Here is a 14,631-nt window from a genome sequence, read left to right on the forward strand (position 1 = left end):
CCTGGGGGCTGAGTGTGAGTGTGCCAGTGGCCAGAGGCCTGCCGATGAGGGAGGACCTGGGGGCTGAGTGTGAGTGTGCCAGAGGCCAGAGGCCTGCCGATGAGGGAGGGCCTGGGGGATCCAGCAGGAGACGCCGAGAAATGAGCCCACTGAGCCCTGATGCAAATCACACTCGTCCCCTCAAGAAAACTCCTAACCAGAAAGCGAGTGCTAGAGATGAGCATCGGGACTGGCCACTGGTTCGTGCCTTTCTCAGAGTAAAGATAAAGCAATATCAGACAAAATGCGATTACAGTAATTCTCTTTACTCTTCTTAGAAGGAGGCCTTCATTTTCATACCCAAGCTAATACGAATACAACTGGCATGCGGCGAGACAAACAATTCCTAACAATTGTCTCTTCACCAGCACAGGGAGAGCGGGCTACTGTCATTTTCCTTCCCTGCTCATTCTGTTCTAATAGCTGTGCTGCTGTCCTGAAGGTCTGAAGGAAAATTGCAGCTTGCTGGGATCCCAGCACTGAGGTAAAATAGACAGGAAATTCAGATCTATTACCTGCCACGTGGATCCACTTCATGTATAGAACAGAAGTGGCTGTGACTGTCGGGGCACAGGCCATGCTCTCTGGTTTCAAGACGAGCTTTGCGCCCCTCCAGGCGGCAGTGGCCCTGGGCCGCTGGTGACACTGCGGCCAAACTCTGCACAAACAATTTAGAGTCAGTTTTCACTTCCCATGTTTACAATGAATTTTAATTCTGATTAATACTAAGCTAGAAATAGCAAGGATGTCTGTAGCCTGTTTCATGTGGATTGTAGCTGTTGGCAGTAAAATTTTAGACATGAAAAAGGAGAGGATTTGAAGGCCTTCATTAATTAACATGTTACTTCTGAGTCTGGTAAAACACACAAATTTGTGGTAAAATCGTCAATTTACTTTCTTCACAATTTTTAAGTATTTCACGGTGGATATTTGCCTTCATTCATCATTTTAAATGACACCTGGGAGAGATAAATGTTAAAATGAATAGTAATTACCACTAGAAGTGTATATTTATGAAAGCAGCAATTTTGTTTAACTAAAATTAATCTTCGTAATTTTCATTTTACTGTTGGTTTCTAGTTTCACTGCTTTGCACCATCTTCTAGATCCGTGTTATCTACACACACCAGGAAGATGAGTGAACAGCTCTTATTGGAATGCTGTGTGTATGGCTACTAGTTCCAATTTCTTTACTGCTCACATCTGTTTCATTTTATTCAAGTCTGGTTGTTCCGTTGTGTAAAGTGCAGTTTTGAAGTCTGCTGCTACTATTGCATTGGTCTCTATTTTCCATTTCCACTTTGCCAGTGTTTGCTGTACGTATTTGGGAGGTCTGATCTTAGGTGCATACATATTTATGAGTGCTGCATTTTCTGTTTGACGTGTTCAACACTATAAAATGCCTTCTGTTCTTCAGACACCTTCCCATCTTAATGATGAAGATATGGTCACTCCATTCTCTTTGGGTTACCACTTGCATCGTGTAACTTAGTCTAGTGTACTTTGACCAAGGGTTTCAGATAGAATTCATGTGGGGTGTTGTTATTCATACATGCTAGGTTTTTGGAGAATTTAATCCATTCTAATTTACAGTAATTACTGGCAATTAGTGGGCATGAATTTGCTTTAATGTTGGAATAACCCACATATCCAATTTAAGATAATGAATTTTTTTAGTATATGTGCTGCCGAAGCGAGCACTAAGATAATGAATTGTTTAAGGTAAAAAATTTCCTCTTTTTGAGACCTGCTTCTGATGAAAGTCTACAGTTTCTCAGAAACTGCCCAAGACATGAATACTCAGAGGGACAGAGGGAGAGGTAACTGGAAACAAGTGGTTAACCAGAAGACTAGATCAACAACTTGTCCTTTGGCTACATATAACCTGGTGTAATTTTCACTCCCTAGTTCACCAAGCTTTATATAGCTAAGAGTCTCATGGATCACTGCCTCGGAGAAAACAGAAATAAAGCATTCAAAATTTCCTTATTTTCTTGAACACTGGATAAAAAGGTACAGTGTATACAAATACTGTGTACAATATGCTTCCAGTCATGTAAAACTGAAAGTTAAAATACCATGATAAGTTGATGTTAGGCTAAATGAACCCCAAGATAAGGATTCAAATGTTTTTTCTTTTTTGTTATTGTTTCTAACATATTTATAAGGTGATTTTTTTGTTGCTTTGTATGTCCCTCCCCCATGGTATAACCTGTTTTCACTGTATTTGATGTTGGTATAATTTGGAGTGGGGAAGGGAAAAAACAAATTGTTTTAAATAGGGATACAGGTGGACCCATTGCAACAATGAGATGTACAAGATGCTATGTCGAAAATGAACTTTACACTGTCTTCCTTTGCTTCATGGTTTATTTTTATTACTATCCTCTATTACCCCATTTGCCACGTGACTGCACAGCTTACAGGGAGCAGGGGCAGTCTGCTGCCTAGCCTGTTTCTTGCTTTGACAATGGAAAATGGTGCTGCTGCTGCTGCTGCGTGACCAGTTCCAGGCCTGGAGGGCCTTGCACCCTGCTTCTCATTCTCTTGGTCCCTGCTGCAGAGTCCTGACTGGTGGGGTGGGTGGAACGCATGCTCAGCAGCACACGCCATGGTGAGTGAGGCTTTCTCATGAAATTCTCCATCCAGGCCCGGTGAATCTGGAGCAAGCCCAGGCCCAAAGGCTTCCTTAAGCTGCTGTCTACGGACAGAAAAGGCATCCCAGCCTAAGGAAAGCTAAGACACGCCTGGACGGGTCCCTTGCAGGCTGTAGAAACACTGGCTAGTGGTATTCATGGATGAATCTCAAAGTTCACTGCCATTCTGTTGATGTCAGGTCACCGTACAGGGAAACACAAAGCTACACCTTATTATGTATAATGAGATTCCAGAAAATCCTCTATAGCTTATTAGCATGCATGCTAAACAGCCGTTCCATTTATTTTTAGTAATAAATAATCATAATGGTGGAAAATTTCTCATTCATAATACCTCGTAACTCCTAAAATGCTTGCACCTGCATTATCTCCTTTTAGAAATAGTATTTCACAAAATTTCACCAAGTATAACACTAAAATAAAAAACATTGCCTAGTACATTGAGTAAATGTCAGATTTAGGTTTAAATCTGTAGCCTTTAGACCCCAGGCCCCAGGTTCCTTCCATGCTATAATATTTCTTTTCATAGGCAGCAAATTTAACATTTTGAAGGAATGTTGATATTTCAGGTACTCATTCACGGGTAATTTAACAACCTAAAAATGTCATTAAAAGCAATATGAGAAATGAGACTTGTAATAAGTAGAGTGAAGCAATTATCCAGCCCAAGTCTTGTACCATATGCCTAGTTCTTAATGAAGGAAATTGAACTAGTATTGTGTCACTTTAATTTGTGTTTTTCCATGAAAAAGATGACATTTTTTCTCTTTACTAAGTACTTTTCTTTCCTATATTGTAGGAAAGAAATATTTCAAGTGACAGAAAATGCTTCAAATAATATGTTGACCTAGCAGTGATGGATGATGGTGAGCTATTTTTTCCTAAATTAATGCATCTCTGTCTGTCTGTCTGTGTGTCTCTCTGTCTGTCTGCCGGCCTGCCTGCCTGCCTATCTATGTATCTATCATCTACCTAGCTGACACCTATCATCCGTCCATCCACATGTATGTGTGATTTACTATAAAATGTCTAAGGAATTATATGAACATGCCAGTGTGTCTGTGTGTCTATGGTGACATTTCCTAAAATGTCACTGAATGAAAGTTGACAATAAATGCACCAAAGAATGTAACTACTGAGTATGCTTACTATATGCATGCTAATAATATCAAGAGTACTGATAATAGTTAAATCATTGAGAGCTGATGAATTTTTGGTATTTGTTACTTTGTTTCTGGGAAGAAAGAAGTAATTAATTACTTGTGTTACTAATTATAAAAATAGACAGGTTGAACATCTCTATTCAAAAATCTTAATATCTGAAATGTTCCAAAATCTGAACTTTTTGAGTATTTGAGGCCTGACATGGAACAGCCCCCACCAGACATCAGATAATGCTTTGCAGTCAAGATGTTGGTGTATGGAAACATTGCTGACAATCACTTTTGGGACACCCGTGTGTAGGGCAGACTAGGGTATTTTGTCCTTAGACAGGGTCCTGTCCTGAGAGCACAAACCTCACAAACTCTGCGACACGGCTGGAGTCTCGCACTTCAGGCTTGGGAGACTCGGCTGCAGCGGTGCTCAGCCTGCAGGAAGCATGTTTGTATTCTAGCTTCCCAAACAGCGTAGCTGCACCACTGCTGTGTCTGGCAGCACCTGCCTATGCACGCAGGTAAGGAGTGAGAGCAATTGCTTCTGTAGGGCTTGTGTGTGCGTCAGGTTCCATCCTAAACATGACTAATCATGACCAGTCCTTGTCATCCTGGAAACAGTGCAGTGAAATGACCAGTGTCCATCACATGTGTGGCTGATGTTTTGAAGAGTGGTTTGCTAAGGTTGCCAGTTCCATTTTACAGAAAGTGACATTGGACAGCAGATAATGTGAAGTGAAGTGAAGTGAAGGTAAGAGGCGAATTGGTAGCTAGAGGGAAATATAAGGCTGAGGGAGGGCACATGAAATAAAATGCTGTGTATGAGGTTTGTGATTTGCCTTGGGTTAAGAGAAACCATAAATACAGACAATGAGAAACTGTATTCAAAATGACCTCAGTGGAAACAAGAAGCATCAAACGAGACATAACTTCACAGGAGCAAATACAAATTCCTACATTTAGTTTCAAACAGCTGGTTTCATATAACTAAAAAAGTAGAAAACAGGATTTATAGCAGTTCTGCTAGAAAAAAAAACATGAAGTTTTATTTAGCTTCAAGCTCAATTGGAACTGACAGAAAGACACCGTTCTTCAACATAGTAATGTGATGCTGGGCTGTGAGGTGGTTCAGCACAAAGGAGATTAGTTTCCTTGAGCTCCATTTTGATCATATTAAATCCACATTATCTCTTCCACTTTGGAGTTTCATACTTTGCGTGTGACACTAATAAACACAAGGGAATCCTGAATGAGATGAACAGGGTAGAATATTATGTCTCAAAAAAATCACAGACTCAACTTTCTTACCATAGAAGAAATAGCTTCAGGGTGAAAGACAGCCTTCTTCAACGATCTCTGTAAGCATCTAAAGAAAAGGGAGACGAATAACTCTGGGTAGATGTCAAATAAAATGAATCTTGTTCTGCAGTAGGGTGATAACTCTAATCACTACATAACTATATCTCAAAGTAAAGCTTTTGGGGGGGATGTTTAGTATTATCAGAAAAAAAATTACTTAGGATATGAATCACAGGAAGAAGCTCCAACTGGGAGTGGTGGCCCAAGCCTGTAATCTTAGCTCCAGCCAGGCGGAGCACAGGAGCCATCTGGAGGCGGCGCAGAGGCTGCGTGCAGGGGCTCGGCTCGGCCACTGGTGACCACGGAGGGTGGTCCTCATCTCTGCCCACGTCTCACCCCCAAATGGCTGTGACTTACTAAACACACCTGACAGACAAGGGGCCTGTTGACAAGGGATTGCGTCATTAATGATTCCCACGGCTGGCATTCCAGCTGCAGAGGTTGGGAGCAGAGCTGAGTGCTTTCCGTTGCCATCAGACGTTACTGCAGGCTTTCTATTCTCAGATGTAAAAGAAGACTGGTTCACATAGGCCTTCATCCCATGTCGCTCTGCAGAGTCTAACAAAGGAATGTCAAGCATGTAGTTTAAAATGACATGTATGTCATGTTTGATGGCACATGCTTGTAACACGGGAGGCAGCGCTGACAAGATCATATAGGTAAGGCCATCTTGAGCCCTAATCAGAAGCAAGGTGGCTGTGTCTTGTTAATGTGCAAACTCCCAGCTATGTGAGAGGCAGAGGTAGAAGGAACTTGAAGCGAGGCTGGCCTTGAACAATGACACAAGACTATAGCCAAAAAAGAAAGCAGAAAGAAGGCGAGGTATAGAGCACTGTGCAGCGAGCACAAGACTCTGAAAGATCCTGAGTTCAAACACCAGCACTGCCAAAAAATATACATGTACTAACACAACAGTTAGATCTGTAAATCAGGCTGTCCAACTGTCTTTGTTAAACTTACATTTACTAGAATTCCCAGCACTAAAATGCTTTACCTGGTTTAAATTTTACTCACTGGCATGAAAACATTTTCTTCAGAATAGAGCCAGAAATTACAAAATTCCTAAATCTAAAACAGTGATGCTATATCATTTTCTTAAACTAGCGGTATATATTCCTCACTAATCAGAAGATACAGCTTCCTCTCTCTCAGCCTGATTCATCTTCCTGGAGTTTATAGAGCAATGTATTTTATGACTATTAATTCACAACCTATCTTCTCCACTTTCAAGTACATACTCTTTCACTGTGAAAGAGTTTCATATGAAAATCCACAGGGTCTGACCAGTGACTTTGTGCCTTGGAATTCACCAGTGTGTATAATTCATGGCCCACTGTATGATGTCTATGCTCGGCTGTGTGTGTTTTAGATGTGTTTATAATGCAGGGACATGCAAACATTTAAAAATCAGTTTTTCATTTGGTATTCAGTCTATTTACCTCAGTGTCATAGCTTTACCATAATTTAATGAGTTGAAAGTGAATCAGTTAACAAATAAAATGCCATTTAAAAAGTGATGCAAATTGAAAAATGATGAAAGTGAAAATGACACACATTTCTTGGAGTAGTAGTTTCTGTCAGGAGGTTAGATGGATGTTGTACAGATGTTACTTCAGGTACCCCTCAAACCTGGACACGAAGAAGTGCTTTACATTCTTGTTAATACCCAGTAGTTTGACATTTATTAATATGAAGACTTCAATAAAATGTTTATTTGGTTAGATGTTTTTTCTTCAGCATGAATATATTTCTAATACTTTGTGAGGTATCCCATTTAGCATCTTTACTGACTTGTTCAGCCAGTATTTATTCTGTAGTTCTAATGTCAGGACTTTTCTAGGCAGTGGTCAAGTGATGTGGACAGGGCAGTGGATGATGGGGACAGAACTCCCCCACTGTGGAGGGCTTAGGGCGACTGTGGGGACAAGGTAGTTGTGGCATAAACAGCCTCTCTGGGGAGGTGAAATTAAGACTGAAAATTAAATATTAACACAGCAAGATTGGAGAATTCCATAGGAATAGGAAGTGCAGATAGGCTGATAATAGAAACAAGATTCTCCTGTTCAAGGGACAGATAGAATGCCAGTATGGCTGGAAAATGGAAAAGCATGGGTCACCAACTCCATATTTCAGGGGGTTATGAAATATGAGGCCAACAATGGAGATGGAAACATAGACAATGTGTTTAGAAAATCAAAGTGATAGTACTTACTGGTTAAATAGATTTGAGGAATAACAAAGAAATTAGGTCCTTCCAAATTTTTACTGAATCTTCCTGCTTGCTCCATTGAGGAACTGGACAGACTTCTGGGTCTGAGCTATTGATGGGGTGGACTCAAGGTCCTGTATCCATCACCATTCGGTCACTACCATTCAGTTGGTGCAGTAGGCAACTGAATGTTTGAGTGTGAACTTCACGTGAGGCAGGGACAAAGGGAGACAGTTGTGAATCGGCTAAACATGAACAGTGAAGCAAGGAAACAATATCATCAGTGAGGAGGTTAACAACAAAACTGTGGGCTAACAAGACTGTTAGCCGAAACTGTGAAAGGGAATTGTTCACTTGTCAGTGGCCATGAAGGAGAACTAGCAACACATTTTGTGAGAAACATTTTAAGAACTAAGTAGCTCCCTCTGTTGATGGTACTGAGTGAGAAGAGGGTAGAGCAGTGACATAGCCTTGGCCACATGAAGGTTGATCATGGGTTGAAGGCCGATCATGGGTTGAAGGCTGGTCATGGGCTGAAGGCTGATCATGGGTTGAAGGTTGATCATGGGTTGAAGGTTGATCATGGGTTGAAGGTTGATCATGGGTTGAAGGCTGATCATGGGTTGAAGGCTGATCATGGGGTTGAAGGCTGATCATGGGTTGAAGGTTGATCATGGATTGAAGGTTGATCATGGGTTGAAGGTTGATCATGGATTGAAGGTTGATCATGAGTTGAAGGCTGATCATGAGTTGAAGGCTGATCATGAGTTGAAGGCTGATCATGGATTGAAGGGTGATCATGGGCTGAAGGCTGATCATGGATTGAAGGTTGATCATGGGTTGAAGGCTGATCATAGATTGAAGGTTGATCATGAGTTGAAGGCTGGTCATGGGCTGAAGGCTGATCATGGATTGAAGGTTGATCATGAGTTGAAGGCTGGTCATGGGCTGAAGGCTGATCATGGGTTGAAGGCTGATCATGGGTTGAAGGCTGATTATGAGTTGAAGGCTGATCATTGGTTGAAGGTTGATTATGGGTTGAAGGCTGATCATGGGTTGAAGGTTGATCATGTGCTGAAGGCTTATCATGGGCTGAAGGTTGATCATAGGCTCAAGGCTTATCATGGGCTGAAGGTTGATCATAGGCTGAAGGCTTATCATGGGCTGAAGGTTGAGCATAGGCTGAAGGCTGATCATGGGTTGAAGGCTGGTCATGGGTTGAAGGCTGATCATGGATTGAAGGTTGATCATGAGTTGAAGGCTGATCATGGGTTGAAGATTGATCATGAGTTGAAGGCTGATCATGGGTTGAAGGTTGATCATGCACTGAAGACTGATCATGGATTGAAGGTTGATCATGGGTTGAAGGTTGATCATGGGTTGAAGGTTGATCATGCACTGAAGGCTGATCATGGATTGAAGATTGATCATGAGTTGAAGGCTTATCATTGGCTGAAGGCTGATCATGGGTTGAAGGTTGATCATGGGTTGAAGGTTGATTATGGGTTGAAGGCTGATCATCTGTTGAAGGCTGATCATGGACTGAAGGTTGATCATAGGCTGAAGGCTGTTCATGGTTTGAAGGTTGATCATCGGTTGAAGGTTGATTATGGGTTGAAGGCTGATCATGAGTTGAAGGTTGATCATGGGTTGAAGGCCGATCATGGGTTGAAGGCTGATCATGGGCTGAAGGCTGATCATGGCTGAAGGCTGATCATGGGTTGAAGGGTGGTTATGGGTTGAAGGTTGATCATGAGTTGAAGGCTGGTCATTGGTTGAAGGCTGATCATGGATTGAAGGTTGATCATGGGTTGAAGGTTGATCATGAGTTGAAGGCTGATCATGGATTGAAGGCTGATCATGTATTGAAGGCTGATCATGGGCTGAAGGCTGGTCATGGGTTGAAGGCTGATCATGGGTTGAAGGCTGGTCATGGGTTGAAGGCTGGTCATGGGTTGAAGGCTGATCATGGGTTGAAGGTTGATCATGGGTTGAAGGTTGATCATGGGCTGAAGGCTGATCATGGGTTGAAGGGTGATCATGGGGCTGGAGTGTTTTTTCAAAAAACAAGGTAGTTCTTGCTGTTTCTTAGGTTGTTTGAACAAGGCTCCTGCCTCAACCTCCAGGTGGCTGGCACTGTTGACAACATTGTGTCCAGCTTGGAAAAGTTTTAAAAACAGGTGTCATGGTGAGGGGATGGGCTGTGATGTGAGAAACTTTCATTGTCACTGGTAGTGTGCTAAAGACAATTTCCCTGTGCTTTGTGGTCTGTATTGAGAGGACAGGGAAGAGCATCTTCAGTTCCAGATGGATGACATACTTCCTTCTCATTTCTTTCTTTCTTTACCAGTGAGTTTTACAAATCAATATTTAATTTGATAGCCAAATTCTTAAGAGAAGGAGAAGATAATAATGTTTACCTGCTGAACCCTCTCTTCTGGCTGAAGAGTGTCTTCCTGTCCACCACCCTGTACAATAACCATCCTTAGACTTTGCCTCCTCTATTGTTGATATTTTCCTCAATAAGTGCCAATGGTATCAGAAACCAGAAATTCATTACCATGTAGAAGGGTGATGTTTTAAATCATCACTGTCATTAACACATTTTATTTTGATCAAATAAGCAACATATATAGGTTGTAATAAATGACAAAAGAGGATGAAAAAACCTAAAAATGCTGGACATGCCAGTGCTTCTGAGCTAGAATCCCTTCTGGCCTTACTTGCATGGGCCATGTGAACCTCAGCAGCATTCAGGGTGACATGTGTGGCCACACAGGCCACGTGAACCTCAGCAGCGTTTAGGCTGACACGTGTGACCATTGGCCAGCCTGCTTGCAACAAGACTAGAATTTAGATTGACAATTTTTATTCCTGTTCGGTGACACAATGATCAAAATAAGAAGATGGTATTTAAAATATTTATCGCTACTTTGTTGTTTGATAAAGAAAACCATATAAAATCACAAATACACGTATTTTTGGGTGTGTGTGCCTGATGTGGAGCTTAAACTCAGCCTGGGTGTGGTTCCCTGAGCTTTTTCACATATGGCAAGCACCCTGTCACTTGAGCCACAGCTCCACTTGTGTTTTTGGTTGTTAATTGAGTCTCATGATCTCAGCCTCCTGAAAAGCTAGCATTACAGGCATGAGCTACTGGTGCCCAGATACAAATATACCTTTTTTTTTTGGTTGGTCAAGGGGCTTGATCTCTGGGCCTGGGCGCTGTCTGCTGTCCTCAGCTCTTCTGCTCAAGGCGAGCGCTCTACCACTTGAGCACCACTTCTGGTTTTCTGGTGTTTAATTGGAGATAAGAGTCTCATAGATTTTCCTGCCTGGGCTGGCTTTGAACTGTGCTCCTCAGATCTCAGCATCCTGAGTAGCTAGGATTACAAGGGTGAGCCACCAGCACCAACACAAATATACTTTTATATTATACTTAATATATGTGGACAAATTTTCTTGGTTCAGGAGAAAGCATAAATAGTTTCTTTTCCCTTTTGCATTTCCCCAAATATACCTTTAGAAATTGTGTTTGACTTTATACATCCATTGATAATTTCTTGGGGACTATTTTTTCTCTATTACTTTGAATCTGAATATATTTTAAGATTTTTCTTAGATGACTAATAGTGCATCATTGGTTTTCTTTTTGTGTTAATTAATTTTAATGAAATTCACCATATTTTTACATTCATACTCTGTGCATTTTGCAATTCTTCTACTCATTTGTCTACTGAATTTATTTGTTAGTGAAATTAACCAGTTAGCTTTGGTTCTTTTTTCAGGTTCTTGTTTGTCTTTGTAAATATTTTGTTTAGAAAAATTTAATCCCATGTACTTAAACCTAAATAAGTTACATCATAGTAACTTATAAATAGCCTATTTCTTAAGCACAAAAATGTATCTTCCACAAATGCAGTATGTATAAGACAACTTTGTTCCATAAAAAAGTAATTACTTATATTTACCTTTTAAATAGTAAAATAGCCACGAAACTTGTTTGAATGTTAATGTTATTGAAAGCCAGGCCACATTTATATGAATTAAAAATGTCTTCCAATTATGGAGTTCTGTGATTTAGTGAGAAGACAAGGAACATGATTAATAATGTAGAAGACTGTATCACAAAGTGTTCTTTCTTCATTTGTCTTGACAAATGTAGTTCAGTACCAATTCTTTGATACTGCTTCAGGGTAGACTAGTAAATTTCTTCTAACACATTTGTGGAAATACTTCAGTGTGAGTGATAATGTGGTTTCACTCGTTTTCAGCTAATGGCCGGGCTCAAGAATGGAGGAAGACTGGATAGGCAAGGAGAATGACTGGGTTTGCACAGAACAGAGACAGGACTAAGGGTTGCACTAAACCTGTTTTGTCTTTTTTAGTACCTGCAACTTCATGAGTGCCTACAGTAAACATTGAGTGTCACTACAAGTTAAAATAATTCATGAGATATAGCTAGTTGTGATCACTAAATATATCTATGACTAGAGGGGAAAAGTGACTCAATAGACATAGTTTCTGTATCATAAAAACCATCTACAGGGCTCCACACTGAACACAAGTTAATTTTGCTACAAAGTTCACGTTCGTAGCTTCAATTCTGAGTGCCCTCACATTTCCGTCATCTCAGCACTGGGGAGGCTGAGGCAGGATGACTATGAATTTGAGGCCAGCCTGGGTTAGGTAGCAAGGCTGTCTCAAAGCAAACAAAAACCAAAACAAGCAAGAGGCACTCAAATGCAGCCACTATGGACAATGCGTGCTACGCTTGCCATGGACCTGCAGTCCTGGTGCTGGCTGTGCTGTCCCTGCCACCAGCGGCAAGGACACTGCCCGCTGTGCACTTGGCCGCGCTGCTCACCACAGCCATTTTGTCATTTTTGTCACTATACATGGGCCTAGAGGTCATATGTGATCATCTGCAAAAAGAAGTTGGATAGTGTTGTTACAGAAGCCAAGGTAGTGGTTTCAGTACAGTCAGATTGGAGGGCAAAGCTTTGAGGTACTGTTGTATGGTTGGAGATTGTACACCTCAAGAGCTAGAATGAAACTTTTCACAAAAATGACAATTGTTTGAGGAAATCACAACATTTAACCTGATTCAAATATGAAACAATCTATACACGTATCCAATACAGTGCACGTGTTTTGCGTACCAGGTAAAGGGTTTTAGAAGTGGAAAGATTATGCTGAGGTAACTCGTTGGAGAAGTGCTACTGACATCTCACATCAGGCACGTGTGTCCATAGAGAGGAGTGAACCATGTTCTTTCTTCACAACTGAGCCCTAGAGTAAGTTAGTTTCTTTGTCTCAAATCCTGTATTTTACAGGTGCTTTTTACAACTTCTGTGCTTCATACTAAACTCCAGAGACATTTTGAGAATGTTTATGTTCAAAAAATATTCAACAGGGAGAGCAAGGTTCTGAGGATGGAAAAATGCGTCGAGCAACATGTTTTGTAACCCACAGGACAACTGCTTTAAAAACTAGGAACAGGCTGGGAGCTGGTGGCTCATGCCAACAATCCTAGCTTCTCAGCAGGTTGAGATGTGAGGAACTTGTCTATGAGGCTCTTATCTCCAACTGACCACCAGAAAACTGGAAGTGATGCTGTGGCTCCAAGTGGGTAGAACAAAAGAGCTCAGGCACAGCACCCAGGCTCTGAGTTCAAGCCCCATGACTGACAAACCCCAAAACTAGGAACAGAGAACACTTACAGTGCTATTCAGCCACACCCCTCACAGGATTAAGTGATTTTCCAGACCTGTGTGTTGGTTTGACTCAGCCTAGTGCTCTACCACCTGTGAGCATGTGGGCAGCTTAGACTGCACTGCCGTAGGACAATGCCAGACCTGCTTTTGATCTTCCCTAAAGGCAGACACAATCAGTGCATTAATTGGAACAAATCTGTATGGCTCACTGTTACAAATGATTTGAGGAAGAGTATCTATGCAGGTTGCTGGATCTGCTTTGCTATTTTAGTAGAAACAATGAATCATTGAGATTTTTGAGCTTCCAGTTCATTTCAGACCACTAGAAATGCTCCTGTCTTCTCAGTGACAGGTAATAGACCAATTGCTAAAGAAAATAAAATGAGTGTGATATGTTTCTAGCTGTCATGAAATTTTAGTCATTGAAATACTGCTGTTCCTGCATCCTTCAAAAATGATGCACACGAACAAATCAAGATGATCAGCTTTTCTCTACTCACTGCTTCTAATGGCCTTCTGTATTTCTGCAAGCAGATTTTGAATCCAAGGACCAGTTTTGCATTGCACAATGTGTGAGGAGCAGAGCCTACATTCATACATTTCAAGGATCCAGTTTGCTGTCCCGAACATCCATTTAGAGAGCTCGGGATGATCACATTAAATGACTGTCATGCAGTGTTCTTCTCCCCACAGACAGAGAGCTGAATAGCTGGCACCTTGGGGATGACAGGTGGAGATCAGGGTAGCAGCAATGACAAAAGGGCTTTCCACAAATGCTCCCACTTCGTAACATCCTGGGCCAGAAGTATCAGGCTCAGGGAGGTTCGTCTTCCTCCTGTCTCTTACTACACCAGGGGTTCCAATCGTCACGGTCAGGAAGTACATCCAGAACCACCTTTGGAAATGAAGACTTCCCCTCAATTCCTGTCCAAATCCACAGTCACCATCCTCCCTGCTCCGATGACTCAGCTCAGAATCCCAGCGTCCAGCCGGGGCACAGAGGGCCCACCGCCCAACAGCACCTCGGGAGGTGTGGGGTCCGAGTTGGAGGCGGCACACGGGGAGGAGCCCAAGGCCTCTTCCGAAAGACGGTGCGAGACAATCCCACGGGGAGCTGGCAAGGAGCTGCGGAGACCTCCGCGTGTTCCGGGACGAGGAGGCTTCAGAACAGAAGACCGTGGGCCTGGCATGCGCAGAAGGGCGTGCCCGCCCGGGGCCATGGGCTGGTGGGGACATAAAGATAACTACATTGCACGGCTTCCTACAAGAGCTGGTCCTCAGGAGACGCACCAAGGAGACGCAGACCACACACCCTCCGTGGAGGTCACACACGCGCACACACACACCCCTCCGTGGAGGACACGAGCGCACGCACACACCCCTCCATGGAGGACACACGAGCACACACACACCCCTCCATGGAGGACACGAGCGCACGCACACACACCCCTCCATGGAGGACACACGCACACACACACACCCCTCCATGGAGGACA

The sequence above is a fragment of the Dipodomys ordii genome, unplaced genomic scaffold (assembly GCF_000151885.1).
Source record: "Dipodomys ordii isolate 6190 unplaced genomic scaffold, Dord_2.0 Scaffold44, whole genome shotgun sequence".
NCBI classification, from domain to species: Eukaryota; Metazoa; Chordata; class Mammalia; order Rodentia; family Heteromyidae; genus Dipodomys; species Dipodomys ordii.